General features: G+C 27.2%; 1 non-coding gene across 1 annotated transcript; it reads left to right on the plus strand.

Annotated features, from left to right (window-relative positions):
* The first annotated feature begins 11,803 nt into the window (after positions 1–11,803).
* Positions 11,804–11,875, plus strand: Trnad-guc (transfer RNA aspartic acid (anticodon GUC)). The gene has a single exon. It is a non-coding gene; the product is annotated as a tRNA-Asp (tRNA).
* Positions 11,876–15,787: the final 3,912 nt, after the last annotated feature.

The raw sequence follows: 15,787 nt of genomic DNA on the forward strand, positions 1-15,787 counted from the left end.
GCAGCAAAATGGTTAACTTATTTACTTTTCATTTTTTTTACTAGTACAAATACAGGTGTTTAAATATTGTGTACGGCATTAATTTTTTTTGATAAAAATATCACGTCTAATGTCCATGTACAATAATTATGGCACTGTTAGTTTCAGTAAATACTTGATACTGTACTGTGTGGAATACGTTGGCAAGTTATTTTAAAAGTTTAAGTTTAACACCGCCAGTCGTCTAGTGTCTAGAACTGTAGACAATCATAATGTTACAAAAATCCTAAATAATATGCTCTACTATAGTATTGTCTGTTGGTGTGTCGGTGTGTGTATGTGTCTACGGCTATTATTTTATTTTGAAAACCTGTTTTTAACTTATTTTACTACGCTAATCACCGCGCAAATACGTTCAACCGCGGTATCGCGGTGATTATACTATATAGGTGGTTTCGTCACGATATTACTTTTTGGTAGTATAAAATATTAATATTTAAAATTTCAAAGAAAGACGAAAACTTTTTTTAACTAGTTAACTAATATTTATAATATTTTATATTTTACTCTGTAGTAGATATAATTTTATATTCTAATATTTTAATCGTTAAGACATCATAAAAGTTGATTTATATAGTTCAGTTTTTACGTATAAATGCGTTCGTTTTTATGTGCATAATAAAAATAAGTAAAACTTAATAATAATAGGATGTCCAAATTCCATTCTAAAAATGTTTTCAATAACAATTAACCTTTAGCATTGATAATTATACTAATCACTAACCAAATAATGATTGTAATATTTAATTGAATTTAGTATAGATATATTGTATTTATATCAAAATGTTCGAAAAATATTTGTAATTTACTCGAATAATATATATAGCTAAGTGATTAAAATTAATGACAAATATTATAACAAAAATGAGTTTATACATGAGTATTGAGCATATACATGTATATTAATATGTATTGTGTTTTTTTGAACTATCAAACTAATTAAATAGTTTTTTCAATATTCCACATTTCTATGTAGCGTCGTAAACGCGCATCATAGCATATAAAAATAAAATAAAATATAATATATTGCAGGATTGGATATAATAATTATTATCGGAGTCCAATAAAACGTTTTTTTTACATGGGCACATGGCGCGTGTCTCGTGCATCGCATAAGATGTGGAAAATATTATAATCTACGCGTTTAAATCACATACACCGATGACATAGATTATATTAGACTATAGTTATTTAAAATACGGACGGATGAGAATAGTTTTGCTTTGAATTTTAAAATGTATGTTATAAATTTATAATTATAAATATGTATAATATTAATTTTGAGAATATTAAAATAAGTTACAACTATCATTTATCAGTATTCAGTTTATTAGTCAGTTTATATAGGTAATTATATATGTTAAACAGTTGTATGCCTAAAAATATTAAAGAAAACGGTAATACTTACGTATATACTAATTAAAATATTATATATTTATAAGTCGTAATAGATGGCATGGCTCTATTATGCTCTATCACGTGTCACCGTGATAATTTATATATATGAGTAAGATTATAAATTTATAACTATTTTATATAATTGTATCACCGTTCTTTCTCTGAAGAATTCTATGGGGCAAATGCCGACCAGGTACACCCACGTCGAGCCACACACACACACACACACACACATACACACACATGTATGTATATCAATATCATATATAAGTGGCTAAATATATAAATGCATGTATATAGGTGCATATTACAAACATATATGCATCGGCATCAATCATTTAGTTTTGTAAATGAATATAATTTTATTATATATTAAAATAATCACTTGAAATTGTTCGTTTAGACCTTTAAATACACTTACTGTTTCAAGAACAATATGTTTATGAGTCCAAAGAATCATTTATTTAATTTAATATTTTAATATTAGTAGTTAATAAAGAATTTAATTTTTTTTTTTTTTTTAATAATTGTTTATAGTTATTATATTATTTATATAGTATTATGACCGTACAATAAATATTCTAATTTTTTTATAGCTATAACGTAAGTATAAATATGCCTTATATGTGGCCACCTAAATAACATGAATATAAAAATACTATATAGTAACACCGCACGGTCTGTATGAGTATGTCTGAGTATGCCTGTATATAATAGGTATACGTTTTATAGTTTAAATTTTAACTATATAATGCTAGGCACTTTTAAATACTGTAATCAGTAAATACTTAATAGGTACAATTTTTAATACAAGTTTTTAAGTTTTATAAAGCAGTAACTTTTTAATTTGTAATATTATTTCTTAAATGCTGTACTAAAAAAATAAAATATAAAAGTACTTAATTACCTTATTAATCTCATTTGTCTAAGAACTAAAATATAATAATTTTAATAAAATATGATATCCAAAATAATGATCCAAATTTATGTGGAAAATATTAGGTAAATACCTACGTATGAAATAAAATAACTTAAATTATTTAAAGTACAATATACTTGATACTGAACATTCTATTATAACATTACACTTTTACCTACATGAAATATTTTTTATTATACAAAAACTATTTATAAGGTATGAAAGTTTTTTTTTTGCTTTTAGACGGAACACGGAAGTAAAAAACAGGTTTTTAAATCAATAACTGCAATTAGGTATGATAATTGTATTTACTTTAGTCTTTAATATGACTTAAATAAAATTTCTCTAATTTTATTTTTTAATTTTTCATAAGTTCCAACTGAAAAACATTTACAGCTATTAGGTTCAGAAAGTACCGTTTTGGATATTTGATGTTTCTTTGGCACATTTGAATTATTCGGCGACTTGGAAACCAATAAGTGTTATTCATCATGAATCATGATCAACCAATTTTTTCGAATCACTGAATATTTATTTTCATTTTCAAATACTATCCAATAATCTGAATAATCCACTAATAAATAATAATTAATGATAATATTTATTTATTAGGAAATATTAATGCTGAAATATTAAAATTATTAAAACAGTACTAATATAATTTTTATCTAATACCTATTTAAATAACATAAAAATAGTATTTATAGTAGTATAACGTTAGTTTAGACATATTCATATTTCATATACCTACTAAACCTAATTCAATATAAATATAAAATCGATATTAAATACCAAGTATTAAATATTTATTGGATTGTCATTTGTTATTGTTAATATATTTTATTCAAACTTGAAGAAACAAAACATATTATTTAAATCAGCGTGTTTTCCGGCCTATATAGGTCGGGACCTATAAATTGGGTCACAAAATATTTTTTGATTGGTCATTGTTTGCTTGTTATAAACTAATAACCTGATAAACAAAAAATTAATTTAAATTAAAATATAATCTTGATATTTAACATAATTAAGTATTCATTATTCAGTTGAAATTGCATTATATTAAAATTAAATGATAAAATTGATTATTGCTTGTAATAAAAATGTAAATTAATATTACCGGTATTAATTATAGCATACTTAATTTTTTTTTTATGTATATTTTTGTGTCACCTTCTTAACAAAGAGTACATTTTTAGGCCACCGATTGCAGATAAACTCTATGTCTAATTATGTGTAATACATAGGTATGCTTAAGGGGATTGGAAGCGGAAATTTTTTGTTTTTGTCTAACAAACGCGCAACATAAAATTATAAACGTATTTTATTTTCAACGTACCAATTGATATAATGTAGCAATAAGAATCGTGAAAACAGATTTGAATTTTTCCTCGAGTCTACTGCTTGAGATCGATTTCCACCCATTTTTGATATTATGCCCCAAAATTCTAAAAACGGTATTTTGAAAAAGTATAATTAAAAAATTGTCATATTTCAATTTTCGGAGAAGTTAAATAAAAAAATCAAGAAAAACTTGGTATCTGAATGATAATTTTTAAAACTTTTATTAGAGTTTGGAATGATTAGATAATGAATTGTGTATCACGTATTCACGTCATATAATGATGCGGCTTAGCACAGGGTCTAGCCCGGGCAGTGACTATTTAATACTTAAAGTTTTTGCTTATTACCCGTGAGCCAATTGAATATTCAATATTTTCATTAATACATAGTCATTATTTTGAATCGTACACCACTAAAATAATTGTCATTTTTATTTTTAGAATATTAAAGAGTAAAGACTAAAAGTTATATTACACCTATACTACGAATTTGAATGACCTTGATCGGATCGCATTTATTAAAATTTTGTAAAAATCAGTGACAATTTTTTTTATGATATCGTATGATAATAATTGATGGGTCGCACGCGATAAATATAAATTACGGCTAAAAAACTTTAGAACGGCTCTGTAGGACACACATTTTAAATCAAAATCTAGCTATTTAATTTATTTGAATTGTTTTAAGTATATAGATAAATGACCGAATGTTGAGAATCAAATGCATATTATTGAATATAAGAATTTGAAGACATTATATTAGATATTTCGATTTATAAATCTGTGGGTGAAGGTAATAATTATATAGGTACCAAACAAAAAATATACTGAAAGTTTAGAAATGCAATCATTAAATTAATCAATTATCATTATTACATTATATATAATTATTGCATCTTCTATCGATTATACAAAAATAAAAATTTGTAAGTATATACCTTTAATAATGTATTAGATGAAAAATAATTTAATTTCTGTAATCGAGTGTGTTATTAATAGGTATAATAAACTTTTGCAGCGTTTCAAAGTCTCGCACACATTACGTCTGCGCCGTCTGCGGTGTGGCTAAAGCGGTATCGATACCACCGACTCGTTGACATTGTAGAGATAGCGGAAATGAACTTTTAAATAGTTTATTATATAAAAAAAAGGTTACATGTATTATAATAATAATAATAATTATTATTATTATAAGAAAGAGATTGTGATCATTACACACAACATTTTTATGCGATGATTCAAGAAAGACTTCGCCTTGGAAACTCAATTCAACATAAAAAGTTGACCTAACCTTATAATTAAATAAGAAAATCATTAAATATTAAAATTATACATAAATAAGATAATTAGTTATTTTAATAGCTAACGATAATTACCAAATCTGGGATACAGCATGGAACGAACACGAAATACACGAGTATAGATACGCGATAAACGGAAAATGCATTACTGACAGTCGTACAAGTACAATGTACAACAACAGTGATATATGGTCTATTAAAACAACATGTTGTGGGCCTGATCGCCCTGATCTGGGTGATCTGAGGTTTCTTCGATTTGAAAATAGTGTCTGTAGGCCTATAAGGGTCACTCCAGTGTATAGTGTAAATGTCGTAGTATATACATTGGACGGTATAAATATATGTTCGTATTCTTATACATAGTCGTATTATTGTGTCGTGTACGCGTATGCCACAATAAAATATCTGCAATTTGAAAGAGTCCATAACTTTAAATACGTCTTGTGACTAGACCTAAACTCACGAGAAGGCAGTCCCGAACTACGAAGAAATACGAAGGAGAATCACAGCGGAAAACAAGTGTTAGACAGGTTGTCCGGTTGTACTTCATGCCCGAGGACCGCGGTCGTCTACCAAATTGAATGAAAATAAATTAATGATTTTCGAAAAAAACAATTGTGGTAAGAATATTATACTATTTTAGCCAACGAGAAATGAGGAAGGCGGTTACGAAATACGGTCGAACAAAAAAACTTATTTTATTTTTATATTCAACGATTCCATTATATTATAATGGTAACACTCGAGATTTAAAGATTCAAGTGAGCTGGACATGTTTGGAGAACAGAAAATCAACTCATAGGGACTGTCACGAAATCGAAACGGCAATAGGCATAGATAGCTTAGAATAAACTAAAAATAAACGCGTTTATCGCATGTACATTTATATTTATTATTTACGTGATTTTATACGAATAAGTACTTACGTTGGTGTTATGTATAAATATTATAACATCCAATACATCGAAATATCCAATGTACACTGCACACAGTGCGCACCGTGTATTTATAAAATAAAAAAATATAATTTTTAGTATACCGTAGGGCAGCGGTTCCCAATTAGTGTGAAGCCACGGACCCATAGCTATAACTTAAATTGATCCGCGGATCCCTTTTTTGTAAATACTTACTTTTCAATTTTATTTTATTATGAAAATGAGAAATAAATTTATACGATTTATTTTCAATATGATTTAATTTTTAATTTTATAAACATTTTATAAAAATAAAAAAAATAAATTTTGAAATATATTTTATTGGTTAATGGAAAGAAAATAATCAGTATGGTTTCACGTTCTGAATTATAGTAATAATAGTGTAATAGTGAAGATAATAATGATATTTATTTCTATGAAATTGCTTATCTATTTTTTTTCGCGATAATCGAGTTTCAATAGTCCATAAATACTCGGAATTTCATATTACTACAAAGTTAATAATTTCACTAAAATAAAATAAAAATATTACTACAAAACAACATAACCGCGGACCCCCTAAAACCAACACGCGGACCCCTGGGGGTCCGCGGACCACCAATTGGGAACCGCTGCCGTAGGGCGTAGAGCAGTGGTCTTAACCTTTTAGGACTCGCGACCCACTTTTTTAGGCCTACATTTTTCGCGATCAACGTAAGCTTTGTAAAAAAGCTAAAATTGCTTAATGCTTTGCAGTAGTACTATTAAAACTGAATACAATACAAAATATTTTAAATTTTATTATTATTATTAATTTTCTAAGTTTAATAATTTAAAAAATATTTTTTTACCTTATATAATTTTTATTTAAAAAAAAAAAACTTATTGTGACCCAATTTTAAAGCTTACGTGACCTAAAAATGGGTCGTGACCCACCGGTTGAAGACCACTGCCGTAGAGTAAACGTATGAAACATAATCGATTACACAACATACAAACGAAATTAATGATTACGTATAGAATTATATCATATAATAGAATATCTGAGTATGTTCAGATTTTATTACACACACACACACACACACAAACACACACATATATTATAATACAGTGAGTTCCGCTTAATGACGTGATCACTGGCTTATAGAATCAAATTGTTTATTGGAATCAAAATTGAAAATCCCAAACCAGTTCTTATGTTACTAATGAACCTTTTATTAGAATCATCAAGTACCGGATAATTGAATAATTTTTAAGAACATTCTTATCGTTTTAATGGTATTTAAAAACCTTCACTAAAAAGAAACAAGAATTGTTTTGAAAAATTATAAGGAGCTATTCAAAAATATGTCGAAAACGATACTTTTCAATTGTTCCAAAAGTTATAGGTACAATATACAAATAATTAAAAATCATGTATATATTATATTAATTGAATATGGATTTTAATTTCAGGCTAATATGAAAATTAAATTAGTAGATTCACAAATTCAATCTAAAAATAGATAGTTTCTTTACTTTATTGGCGGAAAACGCGGTGTGTATAGCTCCGGCCTAAAAATGCTTAATGTTACTGTATACTTATTATAATACCTACATAGAGCAATAACATAATACAACACTGTGGTACATTTAGATACAATGCAAATATTTAATAACATCATTAATTATTATAATATTATCATATCATCGTTTATTGGTACCAATATTATTAGTCAAATAAATAATAATCGTTTCCAAATTTATCGAACACCCTGTATAATTCATGACGACCACTTCAACATTATTATAGGTACCTACGCGTGGACGTTGTACACTAGTATAGTGGTATCTACCTATAATTGTGAACGACAGTAAATTTTATTTTAATTTAAACGAACAAATCTGCGTAAACCTTAAATTGTTTAGGTACTTATTGCAAAACCATATTTTAATATTTATTGAATTTGGAACATCGTGTATAACCAACTTAAATTTACTTTACAACACAATTCATGGGTAGTGTATTTTATTTTATATTCCAAGTGACTAAGTGAGTCAACAAGTAGTAGTTAACCCTATACGGTTATACGTTTTCGACGACGTTGTATAGAAATTAATGGAATAATGAATTCATATCCAAGACATTTTCGAAATAAAACCCATATATTCAAACTCCACAAAAAAACCTTACTTATATATATTTCATTGATTCGAATATTCCTGGAACGTTTTTACTTTTACCAAGTGTTCTTTTTTTCTTGGAAACATTCTTCTCATATATCAACAGACAACAATATAACGACTTGGTGATTCGATTTGATGGTACTTATTTCACATTTATAATAATATAAAAGTATGCTAAAAGTATTCAATAATTAAATGCTTAAATTCCAGTCATAATGTCTAATTGAAAATTAAGTATACCTACGTAGTTAATGTGATTGCATTCCTGTTTATAAGTTATACGTTAAATATTAAACGAATAATAATGATCAATGATTAATGATTTCAGTTGAGATATTTAACTAATATCCCGTTTAATGCCATCGTGAGAAAAAATAAATTCCACAAAAAATAATTTCTAGACGTACCGTATTTTACAAAATTGAGTTTGCACACGAGCACGAGCATGAGTGTGCACTGGGCGGCTCGCGTGTGTAAACGGTGAGCTGAATGACTCGTTTTGAATTTTTTCGCTCCACGATATAACCGCGTGCCAACGATTGTTGGTCTCGTGATTATGCTCAAACCACAAATTATTCGCTAAATTTAGTCCACAATGTTTATCACTGTTTTTAATCAACTGAGTAATCCACCAACGTCTTTTTCGGTTGTTTTTTTTTTTTTTTTTATATATATATAATTAAATTCAAAATTATTAATGTTACACTAACGATTATTGTACGCCTTTTTACTAACTGGTTATTGGACATTTTAAAGAAAAACTGATTTTAAATACGTAACCTGGATGTGACGTTAAGTCGTTGAACATCCGTCAACTGAATATAAATAATAATTTCTGTGAACAAATTTGAGTCAATTATTAGGGCGAGCCGCCTATAGCGCGCTGTGTTCATCGTGTTATGCCCGCGCCCGCTTCGGCTCGTCCGCATTCGTGCTCAAATGTAAACACACCTTTACAATTCAAATTTTGAAATTTCTATCAATTTCAACACTGCACCTTCCGCGGGCTATGAATTATAATTTAAAAGTAATTACTCCGAACATATACATGGAATAATTGTTTCTTAATTCTTATGTCGTATTTAGATGTTTCTATGTATTTAAAGGTACATAATATTAATTACGAGAAAAAAAATATATTTTAAAATATTAATTATTTGGTACCTATTTGGAAAGGATTAAAATAATTAATAAGATTAAGTTAGTACAATAGCCAGTAGAAATTATAATTATTTTTCCAAGATTTTTATGAAACTTTACTGAGCAATTTTCTTAGAAAATTGAAAGTCTTTTTTTCCAAAGGGAAAGTATAAATATTGTCGTGTTTTACTTAATTTTTTTATTTATTACTTATATGCGCCTTTTTAAATTGTTAATTTCTCAATTAAGAACCATCGAAAATCTATTGTCACAATATATTTTATTTTTTATAACCGCTATAAGTTAGAATGTTGAAAAATTCATAAAAATCGCAAATATTAGTAAATTATTTTTTAGTTAGAAATTCATAATAATATTTGTTTTTATGCCTAAGATTTAAAAATTAAACACAAGATTCTTTATTACCTAGTCGTTCAATCTATATTTGAAAAAAAACGATTATCTGCACTGCATAATACATATAAATCAGAAATATTTATGTCTTATTGCTAGTTATTATTAATTTACATGAACCGACCTACTGCAGGTGGTGAAAATATTAAAAATATATAGACTCAATTTTTTTTATATGCATTTAAATTACAAATTTTGAAAAAAATTCTTATTATTGCAAAACCATGATAATTTAATATATTTTATTGAATTTGGAACATCGTGTGTAACCAACCTACATTTACTTTACAACATAATTCATGGGTAGTGCATTTTATTTTACACTCCGCGTCAGTCAACAAGTTTTATACGTTTTCATCGACGTTTTATGAAATTAATGGAATAATGAATACATCCAAGACATTTTCGAAATAAAACCCATATATTCAAAGTCCACGAAAAAACAATACATAATAAATATTTCATTGATTCGAATACTCCTGGAACATTTTTACTTTTACCAAGTGTTCTTTTTTTCTTTAAAACATTCTTCTCATATATCGACAATATAATGACTTGGTGATTCGATTTGATGATGCTTATTTCACATTTATAATATAATAGTGTGTTAAAAGTATTTAATAATATAAATGCTTAAATTCCAGTCTTAATGTCTAATTGAAAATTAAGTATACCTACGTAGTTAATGTGATTGAATTCCTTTTTATAAGTTATACATTAAACATTAAACAAATAATGATGAATCATTATTAATGATCAATGATTAATGATTTTAGTTGAGATATTTAACTAATATCCCGTTTAATGCCATTATGAGAAAAAAAAATACCACAAAAAATAATTTCTAGACGTATCGTATTTTAAAAAGTTGAGACAAAATTTAGTCCACCGTGTTTATTCCTGTTTTTAAACAACTGAGTAATGCATTTGACGAAATTCGTTAAAATCGCAATGTATTACCAACTGTTATGTAGTTAAAAATTCGTAAAAATTTTTCATTTTATATGTATGTTTTGAAAATGTAGTAGAAGATTCCTCTGATAATGGAATCATACATTTGAAAATATTTCAAACAATTCTTTGTATAGATATTTAAAGTTCTAATTTGGACATAAGTACTTATTGAAACGATAAATAACGATTTTAATTATTTTATTATTACTTAAAAAAGTTATTCTAGGGAACTTAAACCTTTATGTATTTTATATTAGGTATTATGAATTTTACTATAAGCAATAATATTTTTGATTAATATTAAAATATATCTATTTTTATTGTTTTGTGATGGTATTTACAGAAAGGTGTTATATTTTGACTATTTTGAGGTATATTGGTTGATATCCTATGGAATAAATATATATTATTTTAATAATTGAATACATACTAATAATATGATAAATGCAATAGTTTTGAAAAAAATAATATCAACCTTAATAGATACTAAAAGTAAAATAAATGACTAATAATTATATCAGAAAAACGTATCACTTTGTGATATTATAGGCTGATAGATCGTTTTCTTTTGGAGTTGTACAATTGTATTTACCTATTCAAATTTAACACGCCTATATAGTTATGACTCATTCGACATCTTATGTACAATGTACAGCAGAGCGGTACCCACTTATACCTACCTTTTTTTATTTTTTTTATCTCCTAAATTTCGTGGTCTTGATTATATAAAACAATAGATCAGTATTTTTGCTTTCTGTTATGTTATTGTATTATCTATATGAAATCGAAATGATGAGTAATGGATTCAGAATTCGTATACTAAGTCTTCGATACTTATTGAGCGAAGTGATGATTATATTAATTTTACAATGAATCATATTATTTTAAAATCATTTACTATCAAATAATACTACTTAGAAATTCAAAAAACTTATAGCGAAAAGTGCTTCAATATATCATACCTAACACTTCTAACTACTAAAGTAGACAACAAAATATGCCTTGTACATAATAATATTATATAATATTAATAAATAATAAATGATATTGTATAATAAATTTAATACTATTTTATTATTTAATATTATATTATATTATATAATGTTAAAAAATATAACGAATGGTATTTTTTAATATTATGTATTACATATTATATAATGTTAAAAATACAACGAATACAATGAAGAGACATTAAATTCAATCGCATAGACACAATCCTCGGTAGTATAGTGGTAAGTATCCCCGCCTGTCACGCGGGAGACCGGGGTTCGATTCCCCGCCGGGGAGGAAAATTTTTTTACATGTTTAAAACATATTCTGTGAATCTTGTTAATACTAATTGGACTCTGTTAACAGAACGCCAGCGTAGTATTTGTTATCTCTCTCTAACCCATGTGTAACATGACAAATTTTACGTTCACAAAAATGACTATAACCATATTTATTTCTCAAATTAGAGTAAAATAACTTATTATAAAATTTAAAGTTAAGAAAATTATCTGGTGCATCTCATAAGCGTTTTATTTTATTTTTATTTTAAAGCGAGTTATGAGTATTTTAAAATTGTAAATTGTTTATACATCTTAAAAAACTCATAACTCGCTTTAAAATAAAAATATAATAAAACGCTTATGAGATGCCCTAGATCAGGGGTGGTCAACTTTAATAGACTTGCGATCGACCTCCAAGATTTTCTAGGTCAGTGGTCTTTAACCTTTTAGGACTCGCGACCCACTTTTTTAGGCCTACATTTTTCGCGATCCACGTAAGCTTTGTAAAAAAGCTAAAATTGCTTAATGCTTTGCACTTTGCAGTAGTACTATTAAAACTGAATACAATACAACATTTTTTAAATTTTATTTTCATTATTAATTTTCTAAGTTTAATAATTTAAAAAATATTTTTTTTCCTTATATAATTTTATAAATTTAATTTTTATTTAAAAAAAAAAACTTATTGTGACCCAATTTTAAAGCTTACGTGACCTAAAAATGGGTCGTGACCCACCGGTTGAAGACCACTGCTCTAGGTTGTCGCAATCGACCAAAAAAAAAAAAATGTTTTCAATGTGTGTTACAGTTCTTTTATTCGATATCTGTGTATAATCTCGTTTTTCATAGTTATTTATTGCTTTTTTCTAAATATAATTTTTATATTCCTGGGATATACAAAAATATACAAACTAACAAAAAAAAAAAAAATATTTTAATTGTTTTCTGTAAAAAATTCAAAATTTTATGAAAATGGGAAAAGGTGTCGCGATCGACTGGTTGGCCACCCCTGCCCTAGATAATGTTCTTAACTTTAAATTCTATAATATGTCATTTCACTCTAATTTGAAAAATTAATATGATTATAGTCATTTTTGTGAACGTAAAATTTGCTATGTTTCGCGTGGGTTAGAGAGAGATAACAAATACTATATACGCTGGCATCTTCTTACAATAAAAATAGTTTTAAAAAATAGAATTATTGAAACAAAAAAAAAATCATACCATGTTAAATTTATTTTAGGTTATTTAATCTGAGGAAGAAAGGTGGAGGGGTTAAACCCTAGGCAGTAAGCACCTAATAAGACCTTTAGCATTGTATTATTATATTATTATAATGTTTGAAAGGACTGTGGTAAACTCTCCCGATTTTATGTTAAACTCTTCCGATTTTTAAAAATAGTACTCTCCCGGTGGTAAGCTCTCCCGGGGGGTCAACATTATGTTTACCTGAAGTAAATGTGTAAACTCTCTCAGTCTCTCGGATCAACATTATGGTTACCTGTATAAAATATGTAAGGTCTTTCGGGTCAACATTTTCAAACTGAAATATATATTAAAATTCAAAGTTGCAATAAATTAAACAAAACAAGTAAAACTGTAATACAAAAAATAATGAAAAAACTATATCTCAAAAAATATTAGATTAGGATTTAGGAATAGATACTATAAGTTTTTTAATTTTAATTTTTTATTGTATTTTGACTATAATATTATAGCTCATAGCAGCTAAAGGCATTAATTTATATTATTATTATTATTATATGGATTATTATATGATTGACTATTTTTAAATGAAACATTAATTTATATTGGATTTATTTTATGATTTTTATTAAATTAAATAAGTAGTATTGAAGAAACGGGAGAGTTTACATGTTTCCGTCAGGTAGTACTGGAGTAGACCCGGGAGAGTTTACCATCGGGATAGTTTACAATCGCCCGTATGAAACATAGTAAACAAAGGGTAAAATTACTAAAATTACATACGTTAAGTCTTACATATGTGATGTATAAGTTCTTACACGGAAGAAAAAGGCGTATGTCATTTGCACTAAATCTAAAAATGAATTTTGGTAATTTGCGCCACTTTTTAAGATTGTATGGTTTGCGCTTTTGTACCTTGGTAGTGGGATAAAAGCGTAAAAATAAATTGTATTACCTTATACAATATTTTACTGACCTAACGCGCGACGCTCGACGATCCAATGTACGCGTGGCCTTACCCGTTCCACGACATATTGCAGCAACGTGTCGCGACGGTTATTGCATTTGTCTGTGCATTAAAGATAACTATATTTCAAATTTAATTTTAAGGTGCCTACTCATTATATTATCCATGCTCAAATATTATATTACTTAATATATTTATTTATTTATTCATGATGATACTTGTTTAACTAATTTATTTAAAATAATACTCAAAATTATATTTTTTATTTTTTCTGATTTTTTGAACTAATTTCAATATCACTAATTTTAATATCATTGTAAATGTTTAATTTAATATTAATATAATAACTACAATTTTCATTAAATACACTTTTTTATAAAATCGATTTGCGCTTATGGGTCATTTATTTTTGCGCTTATGAGCTACAGCCTTGGTGCAACTAGATATAATTTTTAAAACCTTAAATTTTAATATTTTATATTTATACAACAGTTTAAACATAGAAAAAACAACTTTTTTAAATATTTTTTTTTTTGGTTTGCCATTTCTAGCACAGTAGCACCTGAAGAAGTTGGTGAATGACGATGACGATTGTCTTGTAGAAGATATAATAGCGTACAACAAAATGACGAGCAATACAGATATTTTGCGAATATATAATAGACACTTATACTTACTCTGATGCTACATTTCCTGCAAATATTTGGTCTGAATTGCTATCGTCGTCGGTTCGCAGCTCGTATATCTGATCGGCCAAAGACCGACCTTACACAAACGTCTTAGTAGATACACATTTTATTATATATAAAATATTATAGTTATCGACTTATCGTCTATCAACTTATTAATACAAAAAACTTGGTATTCCAATCAATGATTTATTAATGATTTATCATTATTTTTACTAACACCACGATTAGCACAATGATCACTATTTTTTTATAATCTGCACATTTTCAGTTATTTGAGTTCAAATATCAATGGATTTTTTTTAATCAATTTTATTTTACATTTTACGAATCTGTTGATAGTATAATAATAATTTTTACGTTTTAGAAATATAAATGAACATTGAATAGTTGAAAATTTAAGTTTCCGGCTTAAACCATTTTCGAATAATAAAACTTGTAAATTAATAAAAAAAAAAAAAACTCGTGTGTGTGTTACCAGTACGCGCGCGGGAAGTTAAACTTCTTTTGAACGGTACTCACTGAGTGAGTGAAAAAGAAAGTAAGGCATGGATAGAATGGGGTAATGAGGATAATAAAGAAAGAAAAGAAACAATGTAAATTATATTTTGAAGTTGCTGCTCTTTTTTTTTAGCACGATAATTTCGTAAACGTTCAGCCTCCGTTACACGTGCATGTGTTACCGATACTCTATCATCTTGACTCGTTGATGGTGCGAGAGAACACGGCTGATAAACTTCAGCTTGAACCACGATTAGTTTGCGTTGATTTTCAGCTACTACATGTTCAGTTAATTTTCTTTTTTTTTTATTTTCATCTGAAGAATTTGGTTCGCCTGAATCCTCAATATTCCCAATGTTTGGAATTCGTTCTGCCATTTCTGTTTTTCATCCGATTATGTGCTATTTATAATAATAATAAAATAATGATAGTAATAATGATAAAAATAATGAATGTTCATTAAAACACAAACACGGCGGCCGGCGGGTAAAAGGCACTGACGTCGTCGACCCGCGGACGTGTGTGCATGTGTGTGTGTGCTACGATATGACGTAACCGAACGACC

Source organism: Rhopalosiphum padi, chromosome 3 (assembly GCF_020882245.1).
Source record: "Rhopalosiphum padi isolate XX-2018 chromosome 3, ASM2088224v1, whole genome shotgun sequence".
NCBI classification, from domain to species: Eukaryota; Metazoa; Arthropoda; class Insecta; order Hemiptera; family Aphididae; genus Rhopalosiphum; species Rhopalosiphum padi.